Genomic DNA, 14,598 nt, shown 5'->3' with positions numbered 1-14,598 from the left:
GGGTTCCCGTTTCAGGACGTTAGGGTACGTTGGCGGGGATTAAGGGGATTACGTTGGGATCAAGTATACGGGGAGTGCGAGCAGCTGAGTCGCTGCGTCACGGGCCCAGTTACGCTGATAGTGCACGCAGGCGGTAATGATGTTGGCCGACGGCGGTCGGTGGATCTCATTCACGACATGCGTCATGATCTGGCGCGCTGTTTTGCGCTGTTTCGTGACTTGACGTTGATTTGGTCTGAGATAGTGCCCCGTCCAGTGTGGCAGGTGGGAGGTTTTGGGAAGGCGTTTGAACGCTGTAGGCGCAAGATTAATGTTGCTATTTCGCGCTTTGTACGTAGTTTGGGCGGAATAGTGGTACGTCACTTTGAGTTGGAGGGGAATAATGCGGATGTGATGCGGCAGGATGGGGTTCATTTGACCCCCATTGGGCTGGACATTTTTAATGTGGGGCTACAGTCGGGTATTGAGGTGGCGCTGTCTGCGGGGGGGCGCGAAGCCGGCGCAGGTCAAGATGCGGCAGGTCGGCTTCGCGGTAGCGGTTTCCCTGGACAGCGGAATCGAAAAGGAAAGGAGTATGACGCAAGGTCACATTGGGGAGACGACAGTCGGCGCAGGGCTGATGGCTAGCGACGGCTGTGTTGGGCTCATGGACAACAAAGAAGGAGAACTGCCTGTTGGGTCCTCACCCAACAGCTGGCAGGAATTAACAATTAAGTTTACTGTTTAAATAAAGCTGTGGCCGTTGCCCTTATCCACTTAAAAAGGTGTCCAGTGTATTATTTGGGGGCAACGGTGGGATGGATTATGGGTCAGCAGTCAAGAAAATAGAGCCCATTGCTCTTATATTTGTGTAGGCTATGGTTCAGTGAGCACTTCCAAGAACCTGGGGAGAAGCTATTTTGATCTCTTCAGATGTCCCTCTCCCTAGTCACATGTAAGAAGCAGGTAGAAGGAAATAAACATTTAAAAATAATCGTATTAAACTCGATAAAAAAAAAAAACTGCTCACACCCCACAGAACACAGCCCCTATCCTACCACACACTGCATCCCTTACACACCCATACACTGCATCCTTGTGGGCGGACTTGGTGAGGGGCTCTGAGTCCTAATTTGGTGGCGGTCCCTTGGGGCCCATTACTTGAGCTCTCAAAGGGGACCAAAAATATCTAATCGATTTAATATCTGATTGAGAGTATGATGACCTGTCAAAATGTTTGACCATGGTTTATTTTTGATTCTTGTCTTCATGAAGCCCATGGAGCAACACAGTGGAGGAGTGGGCCTTGACAGAGCCAGAGAGTGGGCAGGTGCATGGAGTTTAAGGGATGGACTAGGTTAATGGAGCTTGGGGGTGGGGTTATGGGTAGTTAAATAGCGGCCATTTTAGATAGGGGCCATTTTAATCGGAACTTCACTTACCTGTTAATTGTCCCACCCACCCTCCCTAGGTTTTGAAGCATTTTCCCGTTTGGTCACAGCGGCAGGAACAGGGCGTAGTTAAGTTGGAATTTGGCGTGGAATTGGAACTGGACAGGCCAAGGTCTAGGCTGGAGTAGGCCGGATGAAAATAAGTATTGGTAGGTTCTAGCTCTTTGGTGTCTACGAACCTGGGGGTGTACAGGTGTCTGGGTACACCCCTACAGTTAACCTTATGATATGGGGCCTCCTTTGTAGGCCGTGTTTTTCAAGTTAAATGTTATTTGGTTGTTATTTTTTTTTCAAGTGGTAGGGTCATTGTCAGGGGTATTGTGCGGGGGATATTAACAAAATGTTTATTAGGACAATGACCCTAAATATGCTAATTTATTATTATAAGAATTTAATAAAGCTGTGGACTTTATACTCCAACAGTAGAAACGGTGTCTGTGTCTTATTTAAGTTTAAGGTTATAGCACATGCCGAATAACGACTGTGCATATGTCATGAGCTGTGCAAGCTGGATGTTAATTTTGTGAAAGATAAGAACTCATTCATTGGCTGAGAGTTCCTATCTTTTGACATGTGGCTGACATGGCTTGATAATGATAAATAATATTAAAGCGACAACAATAAATGTGTCTAAAAATAAGTCTGTGTAAATGTGATCCACCAATTAAATTTTAGTTCAATGAATTGTTATTAGTAAGTCACCTAAAACTTCTCAGTACATAATCTCCCCTGGCAACACCCACACTAACACCCCTAAAATTAAAGTGTCCCTCTTTGTCCATTTCAAATGGTATAAGACAGGGATAGGCAACCTTCGGCACGCCAGATGTTGTGCACTCAATCCCCCATAATTCTCTTACACCCATAATGCTGGCAAAGCATCATGGGAGGTGTAGTCCAAAACATCTGGAGTGCCGAAGGTTGCCTATGCCTGGTATAAGATATGTTATAGTGCTTAAAACACTGGTAGCAAGTCTACCCTCATCCAATTTGTTTCACAGTGATGAATTAGAAAAATCTAATTAAAAAACCTCAAAACAATGTTAAGTGTGCATTTTGGTCCTGGAATAGGTGCTGTGATTATATTTCCTGGTGCTTATGGTTTATACCCCTTATGTACCTCGTCTTATACAAAACAAATGCTGTATATTTATAATTTTGGTTTACATTACTAAATATTATAAAGTATAAAGATACCAAATAAGTATAACGATACCAATATTTTGGCACAGCCTTTCCAATTCTATTCTGTCATATAAAATAATCATTTGGGGAATAGTGTACTAACTAAATTTAATAGTTCACATTTGAGTGAATAACCGTGTCAGTTTGGTGGCTTTCTAGCATGGCGCTGGGTATAACACTAAACAGAGAACACATTTCCTTTTTATTTCCGATCTATTTATACAAGTGTAACTTGTAATATATAGTGGACTTTGTTTAAATTGTCCTGCAGCAAGTATTTTATGCTTTTTGCTGGTTTACAAATTATACCACCCCCACTGGTAGTGGTTAATGTTCTATTACATCACAAAGGATTAAAACCTTACTGCCTGGTGATGCACAGAGTGCTCACAGCTTGGCTCATCAAGCTAGAGAAGAGATTGACTTTTGAGTCTTCAAGCTATTATGGCTACATATTATCTTTTATAGAGAAAATAGAGAAAATGTAAGGAATTTATTCCTAAATATGGAAAAGAATGACTTTTTGAAAGTAATGCCTCAGGACTATACCAGGCAGGCTAGGACAAACGTGGACCAGACATCTGTGCGTAGGAGCTTGTATCCCTCTCTGGGCAAAGACTATATAAAAATTTCCACCACAAATAATAAGGTCTCCAAAGAATCTTCGCACCAACCCTTGCCACCACTGGCATCAAGCAACCAGATGCGAAAAAGAAGAGATTTTAAGGTAAAAGGGATTCAAAATGGAAGCCAAGTAGGAAACGTCCGCTTGAAACTCACAAAGGATGCCATGCCACAGTGCAAGGAGAGCAGGATCTCCATTACTGCTGGTGACTTCAAGCCATCACCTCCAAAGGAGCCCTCAAGACGGACAGACCCCCATCCAAAGTTCCATAAGGTTAAGATGCTGGAACAGCCATCACAGCCTCCACCTAGAAATGCCTCCCTTTCAAACGGCATTTAAATTGGTTTCTAGCAACGAAGGGCGTCAGAAGATTGAAGACCTTAATATTATTCAAAACCTCTCAGTAACAAAACCACAGCTGCTAAATGCTAATCTAAAGGATATCAAAGAAGCTGTGAATAAGGAGGTATCAGGCATAAGGCTGGATGTCTCTGTATCTGCAATTAACTGAGTGGAGAGCTTGTTCTGTCAGCTGAAAAGCAGCATGTTAGATGACCAGGATGACCTTGGGCCTGCTTCAGTGAGTGTGAGTTAATGTGTTTGCATGGGTCAGAGAATCTGTATATGGGTCAATGAGAGTGTGTGTGAGTGTGTGCATGGGTCAGTGAATATGTGTGGGTCACTGAGTGTGAGTCTGTAAGCATGCACATGGATCTGTGGAAAGGACAAAGTTTAATTGAAAAAAAATTATATATACACATGTATATTGATATATGTGTATTTTATTAGGATTAAAGAGATCCTATTTTGCCAGGAAAACAAAGCCATTTTCCTGGCACTATAGATTTCTGAGGTGCCCCCCTCCCGCGTCGCTAAAACCCCTTCAGTCACTTTCCTGAATCCAGCGCCGATGTCCCTCGGTGCTTGGTCAGGCTCCGCCCACACTCCTCCCCCCCGGCATTGACCGTGCCCTCATTAGGATTTCCCCATAGGAAAGCGTTATTCAATGCTTTCCTATGGGGAAAAATCTGACGCTGGAGGTCCATATGCAAAGCAAGAGGACGTCCAGCATCAGATAATGGACCAAAGGTCCGTTTGGATTCTAGACGCCCTCTACTGGCTGTTTGATAGACTTAGAGCTGCAATGTAAACATTGCAGTTCTCTGGAACTGCAATGTTTTACATTGCAACACTAGGTGCAAAAGGAACACATGATCTGAAGTGGTCTGGGTGCCTACAGTGTCCCTTTAATATGGTCTATATCATAAGCAGAATTTTATATATAACATGTTTATAATATATTCACAAAAATTGCTTTAACATACATGCATTACTATTCATGCATAACATAGAAAGCTGGGAGTATCACCTTATGCTTTTAACCTGTCACCGAGCTTCTGGCTAAACTGCCCTCATACTGTGGAGGAAAGAAGCTGGGCACAGCAGTGTTGAGTACATGGGCCCTAAATGGTAACAAACCAGTTTAAAGGAACACACCACTGCCCAAATACAAAATAAAGTAAATCTAAATTTAAATATTTAAAAAATCACTATTTAGTAAATAGTGATATATGAAAAAATGCATGCATTTAATTATGCATTTTTTTTTATATTGGGGGTATATCTAAAAACATCTTGCAAAAGCTGCATCTCTCTCATCTGCAGCCTTTGCAAGCCCCTCCTTGTCCCCCAGCCTAGACTTTCTGCGGCTGTCCAATCCCTAACGTCCTGATGCAGCTCAATGAGAAATCTTTGCAAGGCAGGTAGGTGCTCTTAACAATTCCCTACCATTTGAGTTTAGCTCCATAGAGCTAAATAACCAGAATGTAACAGGAACAGTTGTCTGACAGTTATGTGTAACAAGGTTGATTGTATGAAAGTTTCAGTGTCTATTAAAACAGTCTTGCAGAAGGCATTAGTCATGCAGAAATTATCAGTCATGGATAACTCACCAGTTGTGCCAAAGACGCTAGTACTGCCAATGACGCCAATCATACAAAACAGCACAGTATTAAGCAGTTAGTGGTCGAAACGCATTGATGAGGAAGTGGTTTCTGAGTCATAAAGCAGTTACCCCATTTCAGCCCCTATCTCAGCCTCTACCTCTCAATCTTACCCCAATCCCCCATCTCAGCCCCTACTTCCCCAATCCTCACCCATCTCAGCTCCTACCTCCCCTATCTCAGCTCCTACCTCACCCATTTCAGTCCCTACCTCCTCATCACAGCCCCTATCTACCTAATAATCCCATCACAGCCCCTATCCCCCACATTACTGTCTCTATACTCTTTATCACAGCCCCTATTTCCCCATCACAGCCATTAACGCCCAGTAAATCCCCTCTACAGGTCCTACCCTTCCACTACTGCCCCTTACCCTATCACAGCCCTTATCCTCCTATCACAACCACTACCCCTATTACAGCCCCTATTTTCACACATTAGTTATAACTTCCCACACAATGCAAAAATAATCCCCTGCATATACTGCTGCTTAAATAATAAATAGTGATGTGGCTGGTCTACTAAATTCGATCTACAGATCAGAGCTATACAGCATGATTCTTAGGAACCTTATTGCACAGAACTAGAATGTAGGTATGTAATTGTGATGGCATGTATAACTGTTTGTATGATTATGTCTGTATGTCTCCATGACTGTCTTTATGTCTCTATACGACTCTTTGTTGGTCTGTCACTTTATGACTATATGTCTGTGTTTGTATGACAGTGTATCTGTATGTGTATGTGGCGAAAGTGAACTTGCCACTGTTTTTTAGAGGGGCCTGTTTGCTTGCCTCCTACCTGGTGACTATGGGCTCTGCAATATACCTTGCCTAATACACTTTTTAAAGGCTCCATTCATGTAATGTAAGTACTTTTGCCGCTGGCCCTAATTCCCTGGAACTGTTTTGGGCATGAAGCCATTCTTGCGGCCGGTCAAAAAGAGATTTCCATGAAACTTTTGAACCCCTGCTTTAATCTAGGTGATTTTTGGAAATGTTGTTCGCCCATATCAGGGATATCCAGGGGTGTAACATTTTGGGGGTATGTTATGTTTTGGGGTACGTTCTGAACTTTGTGAAAATGTGTTTTTTCTGCCTGGAGAAAATTGAGTTACTTACAGGACTTTTCTCAATTATCTCCCAAGCAGAGGGGAGGGATTGTGTGCTGCACATGGGAGTGTCACAGACTGTATGTTTGTTCTGATTAGTTTGTGTCCTTTGTGTTTCTGTGCCCCATCAGGTTCAGGGGGTGTTCCTCTGGCCTGGAGAATTGTATAAAAGCCAACCTGAACCATTAAAGCTGAGATCATCTTGCACCTTCATGAAGTTTCGGCTCATTTTTGTGGGATTGGAGAACTACATACACTCTGGGGGATTGCTATGATCACTATACTCCCCTGAGTATAATCACTAGATCTTCTAAGAGCTGTTCCTGCTACGCTCTCTGGACTAAGAGAGATCTACCCACTGGAAGCTGTATCCTGGCCGTAGGTCCAGGGTGGGTAAGAGATGGCGAGACCCCAACCAAGCTGCGGCAGTTCGTTAGGTTTGCAGTGGTTATGGTGTTCCAGCACAGTGCTTATGGTACTTGTCAGTACTAGGAAGCAGCGATTGACGGAGGTACCCGGTCGGGGTGCCAGGTGGTCTGTCACAGTGTAGATTATATGACTGTGTGCCTGTATGATCGTGTTTGATTGTGTGCCTTTTAAAACTGTGTGTCTCTATATCTTTGTGACTGTGTGCCTGAATAACTATGTCTGTGTGCTGTATGGTTGTGTGTCTGTCTGTGTCTTTGCATGTATGTATTTTTGCCTGTGTATGTATGTCTATATGGAAGAGACACAGAAATGGGCTGGGGGGAAGTAAGAGACACACAAGTGGGTGTAAGACACAATAAAGTGGGCATATAAAACACTAAACGTGGTGTAGGAAACAAAAGGGGTAAGACATTCAAGAGAGGCGAAACACAAAAGGGGGTAAGAAGTTCTTAAGGGGGGTTACGAGACACAGAGGTGAAGATGCATTGGGGCGTGGGGCAAAATGCATCTTCGCCTGTGTAGCCAAAAATCCTTGCACAGGCCCTACATGTATGTAATAATTATATATTTCAATGTACTTATTAGGCAGTATGTGAGTATGTATCGATAAAACAGTTTGTGTATGTATTAGGCAGTGTGTTTTCATGTTATGTGTGTGTGTATATTATGCATTTTGTTTGCATGTATGTATGTATAAGGCACCTGCTGTGTGTGTGTATTAGGTATCGAGTGTCTGTATGTATAAGGCAGTTTTTTAAGAAAGAGGACTACTCCACACACATAAATTATTTCAACTTGCTGAAGTACTTTATGTGTCTGGAGTTTGACATTTTCTTGACAGTGTATAAAGGAGCTGATTTAAATAGAAATGGGACCTTTTATAATTGGGATCAAAACAGCTCCCTGTCTGTCACACAGCTAGGAAGGTTTTCTTCTCCACAGAGCTAACAGAGGAGGCAGACGTTCTGTAATAGCATGCACCTGCCTTCTCCCTTTCTCAATGAGCTAAAACTAGGGAAACATAGGTCAGCTGTGATCAAGTGCGCACAACTGCAGCCCCAAAACAGAGGCTTCTCAGTAAGCTTGCAGAAAAACGGCTTGCAGAAAAAAAAGCATATTTTCTTTGGGGGTATATCTACTAAATTGTTAAAATAAATCAGTGGAATGTTTGCTTTTAGAGTTTAGTGACTTAACTTGTGGAACTAGCTCAGGGGGCGGCAAAATGGATCGTTGCCTAGGGAGGCAGAATTCCTTGCACCGGACCTGATTTTGGGCACCTGGTTTAAAGAATGGTGTCATAGCACTAGAAAACGTGCAGAGGTCGGCTGCAAAATGAATAAAAAAGAATGGAAGAATGAAGAAAGGTTTACAAATTTAAATATCTTTAGCTTAGAAACACTCATCAGAGGAGATATGATAGCATTATACAAATATATTCTGGGCCAATACAAACTATTGCAAGGAAATTTATTCATAAACAGGACTATATAAAGGACACAAGGTCACACATTTTGACTGGAAGAAATAAGATTTACTTTAAGGCAAAGGAAAGTTTTTTTTTACAGTAAGAACAATAAGGATGTGCAATGCTCTGCCTGAAGATGTGGTTTTATCAGAATATGTACAGATGTCTAAACACCAACTGGATGAATACTTGTGTAACGGAACCTTCCGTTAATGGACACTTCCTAGCTTGCGCCGAGGACCACAAGCACCGCACTGGACACCACAACCACCGCAGACTCCACAACTGCCGTAGCTTAACTGGAGCCTTGCCGTCTTCCGTCCACCCTGGATCAGCTTCTGTCCTCCAGGACCATGTGGGGAAGACCTCTCCTCCAGGAGAGCGTATCAGGAACAAGCTCTTAAAAGAGCTAAGTGATTCAAGCTCAGGTGAGTATGCAGAGCATAGAAATCCCCAGTGTGATATAGCAGTTCCCTCCAATAACGAGACAAGGCTACGTATTGAGGGTCAAGAAGATCTGTTTTACTTGGCACCAAAGGGCCTTCTTTTATGCAGGTTTTCCCTACAAAGGACCACCCACAGGGTTTTACAGAACAACCAATAACACACGTACATTACAGAAAACACTCTGAGCAATTATAAACAAAATCCGCCCCTCTGCCTGTGATATAATTATGCTACACACAGTGGCGTACACATGACCTATGGGGCCCTGGTGCGAAAATTGATCCGTGGCCCCCCCCCCCCGCACGCTTACTCTGCGCAGGCCGGGGCCGCAACACATGGCGGCGGGCACCTGGTCGCAGGGGTTGCAGGGCTGCGACCGCGGTATGTACACCAGTGCATGCAGATGCACACACACTTAAAGGACCACTACAGACACCCAGATCACATCAGCTCATTGAAGTGGTCTGGGTGTCAGGTCCCTCTAGTTTTAACCCTGCAGCTGAAAGCATAGCAGTTTCAGAGAAACTGCTATGTTTCACTGAGGGTTAATCCAGCCTCTAGTGGCTGTCTCACTGACAGCCGCAAGAGGAGCTTTCGCGATTCTAAGACACTGAACATCCATAGGAAAGCATTGAGTAATGCTTTCCTATGGGCGGTTTGAATGCGTGCACGGCTCTTGCCATGCATGCGCATTCGGAGCTGAGAGGCGGAGGGATCCCCAGCGCCAAGGGAGTCCTGCGCTGGAGAAAGGTAAGTGCTGAAGACACACACACACTCTCACGAACATACACACTAGCTAACAGACACACACATTTACTGACAGAGACACACTCAGCGACAGACATACATACACACTCACTTACAAAACATACACTCTCACTGACAAACACACACTCACTAACAGACATCAAACAGACTCACTAACACACACACTAACACACACAGTAACACTAACACACAAAATAAAACTCACAGTAACACACACACTAACACACACAGTAACACTAACACACACAATAACACTCACAATAACACTCACAGCAACACTAACACACACACTAACACACACAGTAACACTAACACACACACTAACACTCACAGTAACACTAACACACACACACTAACACACACAGTAACACTCACACACACTAACACACACAGTAACACTAACACACACAGTAACACTAACACACACACACTAACACACACAGTAACACTCACACACACTAACACTCACAGTAACACTAACACACATACACTAACACATTTTTTTTAAATTTAATCCCCCCAGCCTCCTTACCTTTTGGAGTGCTGAGGGGATTCCCTGGGGTCCAGTGGTGCTGCTGGGCTCCTGGGGGGCCGGTCACCCGGTGGGCAGTCAGGCTGGCCGGTGCGCGAGGGAGCACTCTCCCCTGAGTGCTTCCTCTTCAGCTCCCTCGCGCGCCGCGTACTGATACCGGCGCCGGAAGATGACGTCATCTTCCGGCTCCGGTATCAGTGCGGTGCGCGAGGGAGCTGAAGAGGAAGCACTCATGGGAGAGTGCTCTCTCCCGCACCGGCCAGCCTGACTGCCCGCCGGGTGTAAGCAGGGCCAGCCTCGGGGGGCCCGGAGGTGGCCGGCTCCTGGGCCCCCCAGGAGAAGAGGCTGGCCCAGGGCGTACATACTGGGTGGCAGGGGCGGCCGGGCCCCCTGGTGGGCCGGGTCCGGTCGCAGCCGCGACCCCTGCGACCCTGGTATGTACGCCACTGGCTACACAATGGGTTAACATAATTATCACAAGCAGGAAAAATACAGTTTTTATACATGTACTATAAATTTAAAACCACACATCAAATCTTCATAAAATTACACATATTATTAATCAGCATACTTGAAATATGAACATACTCAAAAATCAGACAAATCCCCCCAGTACATAAAAAGTTAGCTGGGATTCCTTTATGACCGACCGCAAGCATATTTTCCTGCCCAAAACAGTTCCATAGATTTGGGCTGTGCGGTAGGTCTATTTTACACAGAAAAATGACTAAGTCCCATTCGAATGCACGAATGGGGACGTTCGTGCATTTAGCTTAGTATAGCAGTGAGTTCAAACTGCCGAACGGGACTTAGTCTCTGCAGCTGAAAACAGAGTGTAGGAGAAGGTAAGGGTCAGCGGTGTTCGTTGAAATGTGTAGCCAATTTCAGTTCCATGGATTTGGCTACACATACCGCTGACCTCGTTCGAATGAACAAAGATGGCCGCCGCCACGTGTTCGTTTGTCGAATGGCGGCCACTTCGACTACTTCGGCACTTCGGCTGCATCCGAAGTGCCAATTTAAAGCTGCAGAACTGCTCCAATACAATTTAAAGAGGCAGCAAGAGTCTTTTAAAATCCAATCTGCTAAAATAGTCTTTAACAGGGTACAATCTCCCCGGGGCCATAGTCGCAGGGGAGGAGGCAGGCAAGCAGGCCTCTCCAGGACAAAGTGGCGAAGTCACAACTTGCAAAAACATAATATTCAGGGATATAATTTTTAAATTGTGGGGTAACAGCTTCTTGATCCAAGGAAATATCTGACTGGCATTCTGTTGTCAAGAAGGAATTTTCCCCGTTATATTGTTGCAAAATTGGAAGTGCTTCAAACTGTTTTACTTTTTATTTAGTTTGAATCAACAGTAAAACAGATGTGAGAAAGGCTGAACTTGATAGATGCATGTCTCTTGTCAGCTATGTAACTATATAAATATAGATTTTTTTTACTGCTCCTCTTATATATTTCCCTATTTTGATTATTTTATTTTACTCACTCTGTGAACTAAATGAAGGGAAAATGTTACTATCATGTACTGAAAAATGGTTTAGCTGAGGCAAATATACTAGCTATGCACATGATTAATATTACATAGTTACATAGATGAAAAGAGACATGTGTCCATCAAGTTCAGCCTTTCTCACATTTGTTTTTGCTGTTGATCCAAAAAAAGGCAAAAAGAAGTACTACCAATTTTGGACATGATTTGGAAAGACACACATCTGTCCTTATGTGGTCTCACAGCGCAAAACACAATCCATGAGGTCAATGGGATTGCCTGCAGAGATCAGAGCCATTAATGGGTCGAGGCACAGATCTAAAGAAGGCTACAAAATAGAAATCCACATTCAACACAGTTTAAGAATACAGTGGCTTCCAAAATTCTTAAAAGTTTGGAACAATCAGGAGCCTAGAGCTGTCTGCCTGGTCAAACTGAGCAATCAGGGAAGATGGGTCTTTATATGAGAGCTGACCAATAAGCTCACGGTCACTCTGGTGTAAAAATAAATAAATCCGTTTTTGGTTTGTCATTATGGAGTATTGAGTGTAGATTGATGTGAAAAAACAATTTAAACAATTGAACCATAAGGTCACAATATAGATATGTGAAAAAAATTAACGGGTCTGAATAATTTCTGAATGCACTGTTTATCCCCAACCCATATATGAACCCTCATTTAATTGATAGCCATGCAGTGTTATTCTAATTTATAAAAGCAACTTCAACAGAAGTATGACACAATCATTTTAATCCTGCTGGGTTATTCCAGCCACCATCAGTTTGAAGTAGTCATGGTGGTATGAGCCTGAATGTGCAGTGTTTTAGCTTGAAACACTGCACATCCTGAGATATTGGCAATTGTACGCTGGGGGCAAATGGAACCCCAGCACATGAGACCTAGTCAGCCTGGAACTCTGTTCTTTGCTGTCTGATGTCAATACTGTGCATATTTTACATCTGTCCTCACTGCACACTGCATGCTGCCGACAGACGCAACTCTGCTTCTCCCTTGTAGGCAGAGCTTATGTTTCCCCACACTCCCACACTGAATGTACCCTCCCATCCTCCCTATCCCATTCGGTATTTAAAAAAAAATTAAAAAAAAATTATGGCTAGTGTGCAAGAAACACAACAAATTAAGAAATCCAAAAGATTTAATAAATGTACAGAAATGCATTGTATCAAAAATCACCAAACTAAGGTGCAAAACTGTCTGCAACACAACAATAAATCTCCCCAGAGTGTCACTTGGCAAGTACAGTGTTCAAGGATATCACCAGGTAGGTGGTAGTGTAACTTGTCTTGAAATTATTATTATTATTTATATACCGCCAACATATTCTGCGGAATTACAATCATAGAATGGGGATAACTGATAACAAGAAGTTGACATACAAAATATTAACAGACACAAGTGGTGAAGAAGGCCCTGCTCCAACAAACATACAATCTATTAAATGTTTTGTGATTCAGAGTTCAGTATATAAATGCTACTTCCATGCAATACTGCTCATTTTGAAAGGTTAGTTAAATAGGGTAGAGTAAAGGTCATGTTAGCAGAAGGAAGGTTGTCACCGGGTTGGTGGCCAAGGGCTTAATGTGGCCAATGTTTTACTTGGGATAAGAGCACTGGGTATGCCCTCTCTCCATAATAAGTGTTTGGAAAATTAATAGGGTTAATGACATTTTTATATCAGTGCAGGTGCAGAGAAAAAAATACAACTGTTGTTATTTGGCATGCTCACTGAAATATTAAGCATTGGTTCATAAAACAGAGACTGTAAAATGAAAATGACTAGAGATGGGCAACAAAAATAATTAGAGCAATGAACGGATGTCTTGGCTTGGTTACAATAAAAAAGAAGGATATGATTTGTACATAATTAACATATGCAAGGTCAAAATACAGACCTCTAGGGACCAGTTCATCACTAGAATTATACCGACTACACTATTTGCTTTACAAGAATGGATGCTACTTTAAGATGAGTGAAGATGTTTGATTATTGTAAAGAAGCATAACAGTATATTCAAGTAACTAATGAGAGTGGAAAAAAAGTCTGTCCAATTCAATATATTCTACTACAATTATTTGATGTTTGTGTAGTCAGATACAGTAGAATCTTTCAAGTAGATCCTGTTTTGAAAGTATTGTATAAGGGTCTGCACTAATTAACTGAACTGAGCATCCCAGTGCCGACCTTGGGATATATCTGATTTAGTGTAGAGAAGAAATTATCCTCCTTTTGATTATAAAAGTCATAAAGTGTGTCACTAGTTTAACATAAAGGGGGGTGTTTGACTACATAACTACATAAACAAAATACAAATATACATTGTATACATTCAGCAGAATAATTCATATTCTTTTTCAAAACGTGTATATTATTGTTTGTTTTCAAAGCAGTACAAACTATGGAAGACAGAGTAATATATAGATGTTGGCACAGAGGACCACCTTTAAAATGTATCATTCCATTCATGCATATCTAGTTTGCTTGAAACAAAAAGAGGAATGATGACATATCCTGCATGACTCATGTCAGCTCCATGTTATGATTGGTGGGCAATTAAATACTATATAGTTATTTGTAACAAAAAGGGAGAAAACTAAAACTACAAATAGAACCAAGCTGTCACGGGAGTCGTACCCCAACACGTGGGAAAGAGGAAACCCACAAAAGGTGGATCCAAAAGACATATTACCGAGCCTTGGAATGGACGAACTTAACGTATTAATATAGTGAGAAACAAGGTCAGGAATAAATCAAGGTCAGGAATACAGAAATACACATAACAAAGCCGGGTCAGGATCCAGAAAATCACAAGTCAAATACGAAGCTGGGCCAGGATACCAGAAAATCAGGAGTCAATTACAAAGCCGGGTCAGGATACCAGAAAATCACAAGTCAAATACGAAGTCGAGGTCAAACACAGGAAATCACAAGGGAATCTCTAGGAGCACTAAACGATGATCTAACAAGGAACCACAATAAATTCACGGCCTACACTCTATATTTAGATGTCATACTTGAGGGAGGTGAGTACATGCTACACAAGTGAATTGCGAGCCCTGCAATAATTTGTCTGTTATGCTTACTCGGG

Source organism: Pelobates fuscus, chromosome 5 (genome assembly GCF_036172605.1).
Source record: "Pelobates fuscus isolate aPelFus1 chromosome 5, aPelFus1.pri, whole genome shotgun sequence".
Lineage (NCBI taxonomy): Eukaryota > Metazoa > Chordata > Amphibia > Anura > Pelobatidae > Pelobates > Pelobates fuscus.
The sequence above is the reverse complement of the archived record's forward strand: the minus strand, read 5'-3'. Positions refer to the sequence as shown.